The sequence below is a fragment of the Bacillus rossius genome, chromosome 5, assembly GCF_032445375.1.
Source record: "Bacillus rossius redtenbacheri isolate Brsri chromosome 5, Brsri_v3, whole genome shotgun sequence".
In the NCBI taxonomy this organism is placed as follows: Eukaryota; Metazoa; Arthropoda; class Insecta; order Phasmatodea; family Bacillidae; genus Bacillus; species Bacillus rossius.
In genome coordinates this window covers 37,348,658-37,363,182 of record NC_086333.1, presented here as the reverse complement: position 1 = coordinate 37,363,182, position 14,525 = coordinate 37,348,658, and the positions used below count along the sequence as shown (strand labels likewise).

The following is a 14,525-nucleotide window of genomic DNA, read 5'->3' as shown; positions in this document are numbered from 1 at the left end:
AAGTATATGTATATCACTTAACTTTAAACTTATGAAACTAATACAGTCAATTTTTCTTATGTAGCTCCTATTATTTAATATATATTTGCATTACATTAGTTGTTAAAACTCTAGTACAATTATAAGTAACAGACAAAACAATATTCCAAGATCTTATATATGAAATCACGCATAATTATTCTATGTAAAGTAAAATTATAACAGTTTAAAGAAGTTCGCCAAACGCTATTTAGCCATGATTTTAATTTCATAATACACATATCATTACAAAAGGCTGTCATACTTACGTGGTACTCAATAGTTAGGAAAATGTTTTGCAATTATCATAAATTAGCCATGTTAAAATTTTACACAAAGTGTTTGAACTCCAAAATTATGTAATATTTAATATATTTTATACGGGTTAGTTTTCCCCCAGTGTCTTTAAAATTGAGTCATTCCGGGAATTGGATATGAACTCTGGGGCCTCGCCAGAGTTAAAATGTATTCAACATTTATTTGTATTACGTAGTAAGTATCTGTCACTCCAAAAAATACATTTGAGATTTAAAACATGGGTGCGTGTACTTATGTACGTGCGTGAGAAGTTATACTTCTTTTGCATTATTAAAAATAGTTTTTTGATTTCATGCAAATAATTAATTACAATAAAATAATAAAAGGGCTGGAAAAAGACAGTCAACACAGTCAATAAAGTTCAGTTTAAATTTGAAAAATTAAATAAATAAAATTTAGAGAATAATAAATATATATGACATAATTTTTACTAAATATTATAAGATTCTTTATTTTAAATATTTATTTTTGATTATTTAATATTTTAAAGAAAATAAATAAATTTAATAATAAATACAAAAATTTAATTTAAATTTATTGGTTTTTTAAATATTTATTATTTTCTTAATTAAATATTTACTTTTCATTGTTATCCAAAAGTTTTCATTAAAGTTCTTTTTTTAAAATATTTTTTATTTATTCAATTTAATAATAAATATTAAAAATTAATATTTTAATTTGTTGTTCGCTTTTAATTTTTATCACAAATATTTATTAAATATTATATTAAACTTATTTCTTTATTTTGTAAATATTAAATAACTAATAACAAATATTTAACATTAATAATTTAATAATATTTAGTATTAATTATATTAAATAATAATATTTTAATTTATATCAATAAATAATACATACGGATAGTTAACCTCAATTATATTAGAGCACTTGAAAAAGTATATAAGCACAATTATTTTACTAATATTTACGAATAGTAAATAATATTAATAAAAATATTTAATTTAAATCACTACTGAATATGATTTATTAGCAAATATATAATTCGCACTTGTATGAAACTAAAACACGTGTTGTGAATGTAGAAACTAGAAACATGTGGTTAAATATTATAAATATGAAAACAGTGATCAGAGGCGACGAGCGTGCCAACCTGCGCGACTAATAGAGGTTATATTTCTATTTTGTTGGTAGCTTTTTTTTCGAGACTTAATGAGCGCTTTAGCGGGCAGCTTCAACCTGTTAATTTTGTGTTACGGTGATGCGCGCGCATTTTAAAATTTCACTCTCATCATTTTTTTTATAACGCGCCTAAAGAAGTATAACTTCAACAAACAAAAATAGTAGGGGAGACCGGGGCAAATTGACGATGTTAAGCTTTGAAATGGCCTTTAACAGATAAATAAGCATATATAATATCTAATTTGATACCAATACGAAGTACATTCTAATTTCTACCTAAATATGTGAAAAGGTTGTATTACTTTGCGTAGTTCCGAAGTTATTGACAAGAAACCAATTAGTTAGCACATTCGTCATCTTGCCCCAGGAGTGGGGTAAGTTGACGAACCTATTGGGGTAAGATGACGAAACCAAAATATATATATTTATGGACAAAGTAAACAATAGTTTTATAGATATCCTACACTAAACAACGTGCAGGATGTAAATAAGATATATTGTAACATATTTGAACGACTTTGATATAATTCCTTGACTTCATAATTGGAAACGTTTTCGTGCCACCACTCAGAACATGTGGAACACTGAATCCAGTCTTCATTTGGAGGTTCCACGTAAACTTCTTCACATGCAGGGAAAGAAACGCTATTTAGGCTTTATGGTTTTGCTACAGAATGATCAGAGCTTTGTTTTTCAGTTTTATTAGTTTTTCTTTCATTTGTCTTCTCTTCATTCTGCTTCTTCTATCTATCTCTTCGTCACTCCAACGCCTCCTTTCCGTTTTCCGCTTATAATATGCCTAGGCATCTACAAAAAAATCAAACAAAATTGTTACGACTATTAACACAGGAACTATTTATAATATTTTATAATTTCATTATTATTTTTATTTTACTTAAATGTTCGTCATATCTGTACATCATTGGTTTAAATAACACATATAATACAAAATAATGCTCACACTGTCATTACCTATGGCAAGTTGACGATTGCAGGGGCAAGATGACGAATTCGTCATCTTGCCCCCGTCAACTTGCCCCAGCAGCCGTATTTTTGCTTTACCAAAATCACGAACAACATTAACAAATTTTCTTCAACAATCTATACACTAAAATACTCCCAAAAGTCAGCATTTCATTTTACATACATAAACATTTAAAACAAATGGACTCTTTTCTCGTAATAGCTTAACATACGTACCTTCAATATTACAACAATGGCTCACGAAACAGACTGCCTCTCAAAACTGCCACATTCAAACTGACTGGAAAATTCCGCTGCACCTGCCTAGTAGGTGCAGATGGTGACACACAAGGTCACAGGTGCGCCAACCGTCTATCTGTGTTTCTGGATTAGTTACATACGATTAGTCATCTTACCCCGTTCGCCAACTTACCCCGGTCTCCCCTACATTATACTACAAACCAGCTGGTTTTTTTTTTAGGATTATATGATTTTTCACGGATTTTTAATGATCAAAATGGATTGGTGGAAAATCAGTATCGTTCATTAACATTAAAATGCGTGAGACTAATATTTTCCAAAAAAAAAAAATTACGTTCCTGTAAATATTTAAATTCCACTCCGCTGGTAAACAACATAGAGACGTCGGACGCCGAACAGTTACCATTCTGTGTGGTGCCATGACTGTTGTGAGCTTTAAATTTTACAGACCAAAATAAATTTCACCGAAGACATCGATTAACGTAGGTTCTAAAGTTACAGCAATTATATGGTTTTGGGATAAGTGTTCTTTGGTATTTTATAACGTCATAAGTGTCATGGCGTAATTCTTACTTAAATTGTTTGCCATTTCAGTAATTTTGACGCCATGTTAAATTTAAGTAGTGTTTATGAATTTGTGATGTGTTATGATGGACAGAAAACGAAAACCATTGGCAGATTAAAAACTACGTAGAAGCATGAGTCAAAATGGCTAATATGTACGAACAAATTAAATTTATGCGGGAGGGCTGTCAGGAATTAATATTTTTTTGAGCATTTTGGGGTATGTTTTAAGACATAAGGGATCGATGGATCGATGGAGCGATTTTAAAGTATCTACTGAAATAAGTGTAACAAGTTTCTGCCTATTCCTCATACCTTGCGCGTAGGCATTCCGCGATGCGAGAAACAGACCCCCAACCGCCTTCCTCTCAAGGGGAAGTGACTGTACTGACGTGAGTGTGATTCATCCAGCGAACGAGTGCACACATCTGACTGAAAGTTAGTATGAACCTGCTACGAGCGTAATCATCAAATTTAATATTTTGCAAAACTTCCAAATGACCGAAAATCAGCTGCCAAACAAATCTTGCCAAACAAACGTTTAGAATATCTGATATAATGGAATCATAAATCGCAATATGTTTAATTTTTAAACATTTAACTTTATTTCTCAAGCTTTTTTCGTAAATGGTATGTTAAAATAATATAATATCGTAATGTAACTTCATCAGTAATATATGAAATTCAGGAAGGCTGAGAGAGTATAAAAATTTACAGTAATATCTCACTATTAAGATATCTGATGGCAGTTACGCATTTTATTATAAGCGACTCTACAACAGGAATGAAAATTTCCTGTGGGTCAACTATTCATTACAGCATTGTCTGCGTCTCAGTTGCTGTTTGTCCATTGTTTGTCACGCAGTACTTCTTGGACACATTCTGTAGCTCACAGCCTTGAGTGGCCGGAAGGCAGCCTGGTGAACTGCTAACCTAGAGATTTACATGCCTACATTGACTAGTTACGACGTCATCGACTTAAAACCTGTGATTGAATGCAGATACTGGCTCATGTATCGTTAACATGGGAAGTTAAAAACATTATCGAGGGTGCCACCCCCTCTTATACTGATGAATGAGAAGGGAGATTTTTACCATTTTCTAACAAGAGTGAATAACTCCGTGGTACTGTCTCCGGAAAATAAAATGCATTTCAAAATAGGTATTAGTGGTATTTTAAAAATTCTATTTTTAAAACAGATGAATGCGAATAAAACCCTTAATATTTGTTAAGCTTTAGGTGGCTAATAAAAACTCCATCTGTTTTCCTTTATAAATCACATTCCAAAATCTTTGCGTAAAATTCTAAAAGCAAAAAAAAAGTATAATAATACTTCAAGAACAACATGTATTTATAATATATTTGTGGAAATGTATAAATATTGTAAATTTTAGATTTTGGTTTTAGATTTAATGTTATTTCAGTCATTAAAATCACTCCCTTTTATAGAAATATGTTTTCTGAAAATTTCTATAGCCTAAATTATATCATTTAAATCAATTAATTGAGCATATCTTAAATGATTGCCCGAAATTCCTGTTGAATAAGAACATCTTCTTCAAAATAATTTCTAATAATGAAGTAGCCATTTAATTAATCAATTTGTAGTTCTAAAATAACTTTTTCTTAGTAATGTAACTATTTAAATAGTGCCATTTTATTTTCTTAGTTGTATTTGACAAAATAACTGCGAGATTAGTGAAGCAAAGCAGGTGCCATTATAGCCTATCTTAAAATTTCTTTGACTTTTTAACCATTAAATAATTAAGAAACACATCAATGCACCTGTTTGTAATTAAGACTCATGTTTACCCTTTGTTCTTCTTTTAACATGTAGCAAAAGTCTTTTCATTTAAAAAATATTTTTATGCCAATAAATTTTGATTTATATATGACATGTATACGAAATGTTCTCGTGATGAGAGCAATTATTAACACAGACTGTTTGGCGTTTGCACCAGTAATTACTTCCCATTAATATTCGCGTGGTGCTAAATAATAAAACTGTAAAAACCAATATTTTTTCCAAACAGTATTTACTGCAATCCCTTTTTATAACATGTAAGAAAGGGATGTGCTAACTCACTATAGCAAAATTAATTAAATAATGTGTGGTTGACGTGTTTGTGCATCCAGGGCTGTCAAGAAAAGCTAAGTGACAGGGGGCAAATATTTAGGTCCGGCCCCTTCCCCATTACTTAGAGAGCAACTTTTCAAACCGTTCAATATTTAATATATATTTAAGGTTTCACATGCAACCGTGGCCATTGCTGTGAATGTGATCTGATCGTATCACAAAATTATTTAATGTTTCAATTAATTATATTGGCAATAAGGATGGGTGATGTATTTTTGGCGAAAAGAAATTCATGATCGCTTGTTAAACTGCAATAAGGTATGCCTTCGCTAGTGATTGTTTCCTTGTGATTGGCGGCCGTCTGCAAGAAAAGCCATTGCCTTATTTGGCCAGGACATTCAGGACACCTTAGCTTCCGCACTGGATGGCTATGATTGGTGTTCTGACCGTATACATTTATCTAAAAAAAAAAAAAAAAAAAACAGCCAACCACGAAACACAGATAATGCTACAAATGTTTAACACACAGCTGGTGTGTAAATCTTTTCGCGAAAAATACATAGCCCTGGCAATAGCCATATAATTTACTACTCTAGCAGTGTAAAGTCACGCGTTGAAAAATATCAGGAATCTTAACGAGCCTTCTTGGTACCTGCCACCCCTCCCCCCTTCCTCCTTTCGGTTCGACCGAACATTGATTTCCCTCTTTTGATGGCTCTGCATGCAGCTGTGCATGTAGCCGCGTGGAGTGAGTGACACTCGAGGTGGAGCATCTGATTGCGTTCTTAACTCCAAGCCAGCCGGTGCGGCCCGTACTCTGAGTCCTGCTTCAAGTTCTGCTTCGAGCCCTTCTTCGTGCCCTGCTTCAAACCGTGCTTTGAGCAATGCTTGGAGCCCTGCTTCGAGTCCTGCTTCGAGCCCTGTTTCAAGCAATGCTTTGAGCCTTGCTTCAAACTCTGCTTCGAGCCTTGCTTCAAACCCTGCTTCGAGCCCTGCTCCAACGATGCACCTGGGAGGTCGCGGAGGAATAAAGCATCATCGCGGTGACCAGAAACTGGCAAACCAACTCTCGGCCAGCGACGTCCCGAGTGAACAACTACGTGCAGCAGAACGCAAGATCAACCGCAAACAATCTTCCAAATAATATTGTTTTGTGTGCGATGTGTTAAATAATACGCGAATAAATATACTGTAACACTATGGTACTCGTTTGTATGAACGTCTCCATAATTTCTTTTTCTAAACATATATCTTAGTCCTCTTAGTCATTATATAAAAATCAACATTAAAAATGTTAAATAATTCTAGTATTTTTCCCTAGCAATTATTTTTTTCGAATAGCGAATTACTTTAAAATTCTGCATTTAAGAAAATAATTTACAAAAATCTTTTATATTTATTACTAAACAAATGTAAAAATAGCTAATATTCCGTGGAAAATGCTTGTGTTATTATAGCTTTCATAGTAAAGAAATAAACAGTGCTTATTTGTTATTATTTGATCAATAACTAAATGGTTTCATAAATGTATATTTATTATATACATAAATAAAATTACCAGAATAGTTAAAATTCAGTGAAATAACTTCAACGAGGCTAGAGACTATGACTTAAGGATTATGCTTAAGTTCGTCTTGCTAATATTAATGGGTCTTTTCTGAAATTTTGGCGCGATACCTAAGTTGCATTTGCTTTTTTTACAATTGTTTACAACATATGTTCGATAAGTGTAATATACGAGGGCTGTTTTTATTCAACTTCAAATGGGCTATGAAAAAGAAATCTACATAACATAATAATTTTATCACCAAAAATTCAGCAGAGTCTTATTTATTTTTCTACATAATCGCCCAAATGAACTAGGCATTTTTCATTTCGTAACACAGGCTTCTCGATGCCTTCTGCGAAGAAGTTAGCCGCCAGGGAACAGAGATAACAGGGCCAGCGCCTGTATCTCCCTCTCCCTCATGACGCCGCTTTGAGGCGGGTGGACTAATCGCGCGGCGCGTTCTGCCCCACTATTCGCAAATCTTGCGATGATTATTTATATGGGAGCCAGTTAGGCTACCGGGAATACTCCAACAGGAAAAAAGTGTCCCATTGTATTAAAAATCTTCCTCTACAGAGAATTATTTAAAAATCAATATTTTTTCATGTACAGGTGTGATGCGCATTAATAAACACAACGTTTACCGGCAGCCAGGTAGCCCGCACGCTGTTCGGAAAAACATAGAGAAAAATATATTAATGAACCAGCTTTTCAAAAATTCTCTCTCGAAAACGTTGCTAGCTCTTAGATTACTAGTATTTGAAGTAGAAGAGTTTAATTTGTTATATTTTTTGTATTTTTCATTTTTGTACTATTTTATTACATGGATAATACCTATAGTTAAATTACCGCTTGTAGCATAAAGAAACTAGTATAATTAACGCACAAGCTTGATTTTGTTATTATTAAATTTCATGAGAAACTTAAAACTATCGTGTAAATTATGTTAAAAATTAAGTAAATATAACTATTCCAGATATGACAAAATGGAACCCATTACAACAATATCTTCATCATGAAAATGTCACTACTTTTAAAACTAAATAATTTTTAATTAAATTGTATATAATTTATGTTGTAAGTAGAATTGATCCTGTAATACATTGCACAGAGGGATAATTTACAGACTGCTTCATTAAATAAGGATAATATCAAATTTGCCCCTGAAATATTTTGAAACGTCAACAGGCAAAATCTGAATGGAAACCACAATAATAACCATATTCTAGATGCTAATAAAAGTATTTTTCATAATTCATTTAATTTCTTCCGTAAATGCAATTAAACTCCACCATAAGTACACAGGAAGCAGTAAGGACGACTTTGACAGGCGAACCAATCACCATATCGCCCTAAACGCAAGACACTAGCCTCTCCGGTAATAAAATCGTTTCTGAGCAACATTTACGTACACGTGACTTTGCCATTTTATGATGTTGTGTTGTAAGTACTAGATGGCCTACCTACTGCTTTGATAATTATCGTGGTTATTTAAGTACTTCTATAAACGGTTTTTTAAACATCACCTAAAGCAATTTCAATTTTCTAAATAAAATACTATTTAAAGCCGAAACAAGAACAACATTCCAGTATTAGGCGTGACTCAGAAATCTTAATTTGTTTGATATGTTCGTTGATTCTCCACTTAGTCTAACGGCCCAGAACGGTAGGGGGTAACATTAAATATCTACAACAAGGAATACAAGTCATCTATGACTAAATACAAGAAAGTCACTCTTACGTAACTTTCTCCCCTCCTCCTATCAACCCGCTTCTTTGCTGCTTCTCTATCGAAACCCGTTTTGAACATTAGAGGACTTTTAGCGTAAACAGGTCAGAGCATAACGTTTATGGATTCGGGTTTATGGGTGAATGCACTAACTAATATCTACATTAAGTTTCCTTAAAATCTAGTTCATTAGATACGAACAAGGGGTGCAAAAATGAGAGAGGGTAGTGATGGAACGCATGGGTATAGGGAAACTCAGAAGACATGCCACCTACGGCGTCTAGTTTCAGTCCTGCCTGAAACAGCATGCAGATCTCCTTGGAGGGAATCAAGTGTTCTGAAAGTCAAATCACCGTGGCTCTGCTATTTCCGTTGCTTTTTATTTATTTATTTATTTTGTTATTTGACTCGAGATTAAGCATGTCAGTCTATTCGTCCACTGAAATGGACAATTCATATATCAATGTTACATTGAGTTTATCAAAACTTTAATGTTTGGTTTAAGGTGTGATTTTTATTCTAGTGGACACATACTTTATGGCTATGAAATACATACATGTTATTTTACTTTTTAAATTATTATAAAATAATTATATATTAACATTATAATTATAGAATATGATTATTAACACACGAAACTTAAAAATAACTTTTTAATAAAATAAAAATTCAAAATTAGTTATATCTTAGGAATTGACAAAAAGGGACTGAAAGATTTAGGTCATTTCAAAGGGAACTCAAATGACTTGGAACAAAAACACTGGGCTAACACCCGGTTGCGTCATGTAGTAGAAACTGTAAAAGCATTTTCTTAGAGTGATATCAGGAATCAAATGTAACCAAAATCTGAATGATCGAGTCTCCCAACACACGGTGCCAAAGTTTCCGTAGGAGTGGCATGACATTGGTCGCTTGAAAATCCTCGCCAGCTGGTGGCGACTATAACAGCCCGATACGTATCCAAGTAGTGTTTCAAATCGGCAAGACAGATAGCGCTACTGTAGCTAGATAGTTCTTTTGTAAATTCATAATACTTATAATTAAAGATTAATTAAAATGTTTGTGACAGAATCAAATATATCAATTAAATAATAAATTGTGGTAACAACATAAAGTCTTATTTAATATCAATCTTGGTTTAGTAAGTTTTTTTTACGTTAGTGAGTTACCTCCTGATCGCTTCTATAATAACTGAAGAAAATGTAACTAGCAGTTATAATACAGTATATAATATAAAGAAGAAATGGTTAAATAACGAATAAAAGAAAAACCCTTTCAGCAATCTGAAAATGTATCGAAAATCGTTGTCATGAACAAGTCTTAAGGCGAATATTATTATTAATTCTCTACTTTGCGAGACTGATAGCAAATATCGCAATAATCCAATATGGGAAGCTCTGGCCAATTAGCATTGGCAAAGCGCGAGACACTTTACTGCATTTCTTCAAAACTATTTTACACTCCACACCGCTAGATGTCACCAGTTTAACTAGGTCTCACGCACTTAAGACACATTGTACCAAAACGTAGGTACACTTTATGCCGCCAGGTTCGCTGACATCACTTGGCTCACGTGTTTCTTACCAATTTCCCAACTGTTCCTTATACAATAATTGCTGATGATACTTATCTGGTGCCCTCGTTCGAGTTTAAAAAAAAAAGGTTGGAAATATATTTTTTTTTCAATACATTGTATCACTGCGCACTTTCGATCACGTCACTTCGTGTGTAGTTTCGTAGATGGCAGTGTAGCCGGTGAAACACAGGTCCTCGCAGTTGAAGCCAGGCGCTCACCTGACAGTCCTCGCCCTTGCCCGCCGGCTACACGGGGTTGAGGTCCGGAGTGAGCCCGCTGTCACGAGGAGTCACCGGGTGACTGAGGCCGGGCCCAGGTGGGTCACTTGTGTCTGGCCGCTGACAACTCTGCCGCATCTTCGGCTAGCCTCGGGTATGCTCGGCACACCCGACACTCCTGACGAAAAAAGACGGCGCGGAAGGATGGACAACTCATGATAACCAATGGTCAATTAGGTTAGGTTAGCTACATTATAAATACTTAAAAACATTGTGGACGGTTAATTTGGTTAGGATAGATAGCTACATTAAAGATATTGTGAAATCATGTAAACGGTTTCCTAGCGCTAGATAGCTACATATTAAAAAGTTATTTGCTAAGCAACCATAAAATGATTTTACAGAATTTTTGATGTAGCTGTACTTACCTAACATAACCAACCATCCACAATTTTTTAAAGTATTTATAATGTAGCTAACCTACTGAATGATTCTTTAAATTATTTCTTGCTAATTTTAAGAATGACATCTTATAAGTTGAAGGCAGTTCATTTGAACACGGTAACTGAAAGTGTGAGCGCACAAAAAAATTATTGTGGTTGTTGTGTCGTTCATGCACTGTCACACTCACGAGCAGCGGCGTGAACTCCCGAATGAAGCCGAAGATGCGGCACAGTTGTCAGCGGCTAGACACAAGTAGGCGGGTCTGGGGCCTCCGTCCCCCGAGACCGAGAGAGGAGAGAGGGAGAGACTCGGCACTGTTCGTCCTGCCCGCGCTGCAGCGCCCAGTTTCTCCCGCCCAACAGCTCTGTCTAGCCTCACGCAGTCGGTATCCAGGCCGGTAAACCGGAGCTGTCTTCCGTCGCTCACTGCGTCAGCATGTCTCAGGGCTAGGAAACCCTTGTGCTTGCCCCTAAAGCACAGGGGCACCACAGCCTAGTGCGAGGCCGACACAAATTGTAGTCCTGGGCTGATAAAGGAAACCTCAGCGGGGACCCATTCCACAAGCAGGACCACCCCGCGCCGCTACCAATTTCGGTGACGTCTGGTCCGCTATCTCGAACCAATTGGGAGAGTGGAGGACCTAGAAGTTATCACGGTATCTCCCCCGACCTGGGGCAATAGCTCAGGTTTACAGGCCTTGGCCTTGTTATAATTTTAAAGATATGTTAATGATAAAAAAAAATTCTCTATTAACAATAAAATCACTTTTTCTTTACAACAGGCTACTTAAAATGGACTTCAAGCTGGGCGCTCGCTTCTAGTCCGGCATGATTTGATGTTTTCATTTCCTTTAGTGATGGAAAAAACGTTTCACATTCGGAAGAAGTGGTGTATTTAAATAACACTTCATTTCATTTCATAACATTTCATTAACAAATAGTCCGACGTGTGAGATTAGGCCCGTGTAACGCAAGAACATTAACGTTCCGTAATTTCCGAGATTTTAGATCATCCACGGTATTCCCATTATATCTACAATCTACTGACTTTAGATTTGGGAAATGTCAGGAGTCGGAATCGTGTGACAAATTTGAAGTCACTTTGTTCCACATTGTTCCACTCAAAACATTTCGGAAATTGTGCTTGATGACGTCAGATGATGGATAGTAAGTGCGAATTAAAATCTTTGTCGTTAAAAAAATTAACTTTCATAAATAAAAGGTCATTTAAAACTGCATCCACAATGCAAAAACCTCCACTTCAGCCAATTTTTGTGAGTCTAGCCAAAGTGGCGCAACATTTAGTGGCTTCACTCATGTAATCATGCAGACAAGGCCACGCCCTGCTATTGACGATCGATAAACCGGCAAAAACTCTGATCCAGCACTGACGTGGTCCCCAAATTTGACGAATTAAATAGTTCTAAATATTTCGAAATTGTTTCCTTTCCCCCCCCCCCCCCCCTTCATCATCGAACAGTACCAGTGACGTGTCTCTTGACAGCATGTGACGGTTAGTTTAAAATAGCGTAAACCTTTGTACAATGTACGGGCGGGCACAGGGTGAGGCTTTGTGACTTCCCTTTCTTCTCCCTCCGTACATTGATGTGATGTGTCTGCGCCGCACTGTTGGGCAATTGCCTCGAGGCGGTAAAGAAGGCCATTGCACCTGCATCCGGCGGAGAGAGTTATTCGGGGCGCGCGCGGCTCGCGAGCCTGCTCGTGGAGCAGCGGGCTCGCTGGATCGCGAGATGCAGGCCCTACACGCGGCTGTGGCTTTCATCCGGAGAGGTCGCCGGTGTTGTTGGCTGGAGAAACGCAGAGGTTCCAGTCTTTACTGTTTTATACGCCACATTAGAATTTTCTGCATACCGTAGACGGGCAATTCTTACGAACGCTTGAACTCAACTGATGTATAAATCACGTGGTGTAACGTAAACGTCAGGTCAAAAATCGTGCATGCAGATTCAACCGCGCTAGGCTATAATGCTCGGCTGCCCGTGTCCACTTTGCTTCACAGTATACTATGTCTGCAAATCCTTAACGATTACAAGCATTGTTGATTAAACACTATTGAAGGAATAGAAATTGCTGAGTTCCCCTTTCTTGACTAGTTAAAAAACAAAACAATATTATCTTATGTACCTGCTATTCGCTTAGCCTTAAATTTTTTGTGAGATCACATGTAGGATCTGTTATAAAGTCTTATCTGACCCATTGTTAACACAAATAATTTTTTCCTGAGGTGACATAATTACGTTTAACTTATTAGAAAATTTTGATTTAAAAGTATTAAGTAAAGAAACAAATCACACAATATTAAAATTATTTTTGTAAACAATTTTAAATGTATTAAAAAATAACAGAAAATAATTTAAGTAAAAAATAAATTTATAAGATTAATATCAAATGAGCGGCCTAGAAAGACTAGAGAAATTGCGTGAGAATTATATGTCATAAGTCTAAAGAATTAAAAAAAAATAATTTTACAACTGAAATAAAATAATAATAAAACAACATATTTTATACGTAAATAATATTGTCACTACTTAGTATTAAAATTTATGGTTCAAATCATTTTAATATTGTAATTGAAAGGTGCTTTTGTGTTTGAAAAAGTAATTTGATAATTTAATAATATAACATAATTTTATAACATCGCAAAATGTGTATCTAAAATTTAATGTTTTATATTCTACTACATTATTTTCGCTGTGTAACTAATTATTATGTTAAAATATAAATATGTAATAAATTATGTTAGTTTTATCAATATTAAAAGGTATAAAAATTTATTAATTTTGTTATGAAAGAAAATAATGTCCTTGACAGCTACTTAATAAACTTTTATGTGATGAAAATTTTTATTCTCTTTTTGAGTATAAAGTGAAGTATAATTTCGTGGATTTATTAATTAATGATATGCAGACTGTCGAATCCTTAGCGCATTATTAGTATGCTCCTTGAATCCACGTCCCTGAGCAGGTAGGTATGTGTTCAGTTAAGGAAGCAATACGTTCGTTGACACTGACACGAGCGTAAGGCCCTGATGCAACGTTCCTGGAGCGTAGAGTCGTCTCTGTCGCGGCATCGCTTGGAGACGCCCGGCCACGTGCACATGCGACAGGCGGACAGAAGGAGACACTCGGGACTGTGCGGGGTGTTCATTGAACCAGGAACAAGCACCCCCTGTCTTTACTGGCAGAGTGTCTCGTCATCCTGCGAGGCGGCTATGTGCGGCTGTGGGAGTACCGCCTCCATCTCAGTCACACTCCCGCCCTTCCTCCTGGTTGGAACTGCGCCTGCGCTCACCGTCTGGCTGCAGGCGCGTGCGTCAGTTCAACAATCTCGTTCACTCGCCCGGAGCAAGCTTGTTCATTCTTGTTCTAAATTACCATCCTAAAGGATTCCTTGCCACTTTCTCTTCATAAGCCTTTGACGATTTCTTTCCCCGGTTTCCTTCAACTATGAACTTTATTAGGTTGGTTTCAAGCGATTTCTTTGTCTAAGAACTTTAAAACAACAATTTAAAACAAGTATGTATAATATTTTCTTGACTTCCGTATGTCCGTGACCTCACCAACATGTAAAATTTGTATTATTTTTTGGATGGCAATAGTTTCAATCAAACTATCAACGTATGGACAATGTTACAAATTGAGTTATAG

The 14,525-nt window shown here is 35.5% G+C and overlaps 1 protein-coding gene across 1 annotated transcript in view; it reads right to left on the bottom strand.

The window, feature by feature from the left end:
- LOC134531711 (cytochrome P450 4g15-like) overlaps window positions 1-10,545 on the bottom strand; it is a 164,047-nt gene extending 153,502 nt beyond the window's left edge. The window contains exon 1 of the mRNA XM_063367530.1: window positions 10,415-10,545. The gene's annotated coding sequence lies outside the window, so the exon portion shown is untranslated. The remainder of the gene's footprint in view (window positions 1-10,414) is intronic.
- Between the last annotated feature and the right edge of the window lie 3,980 nt (window positions 10,546-14,525).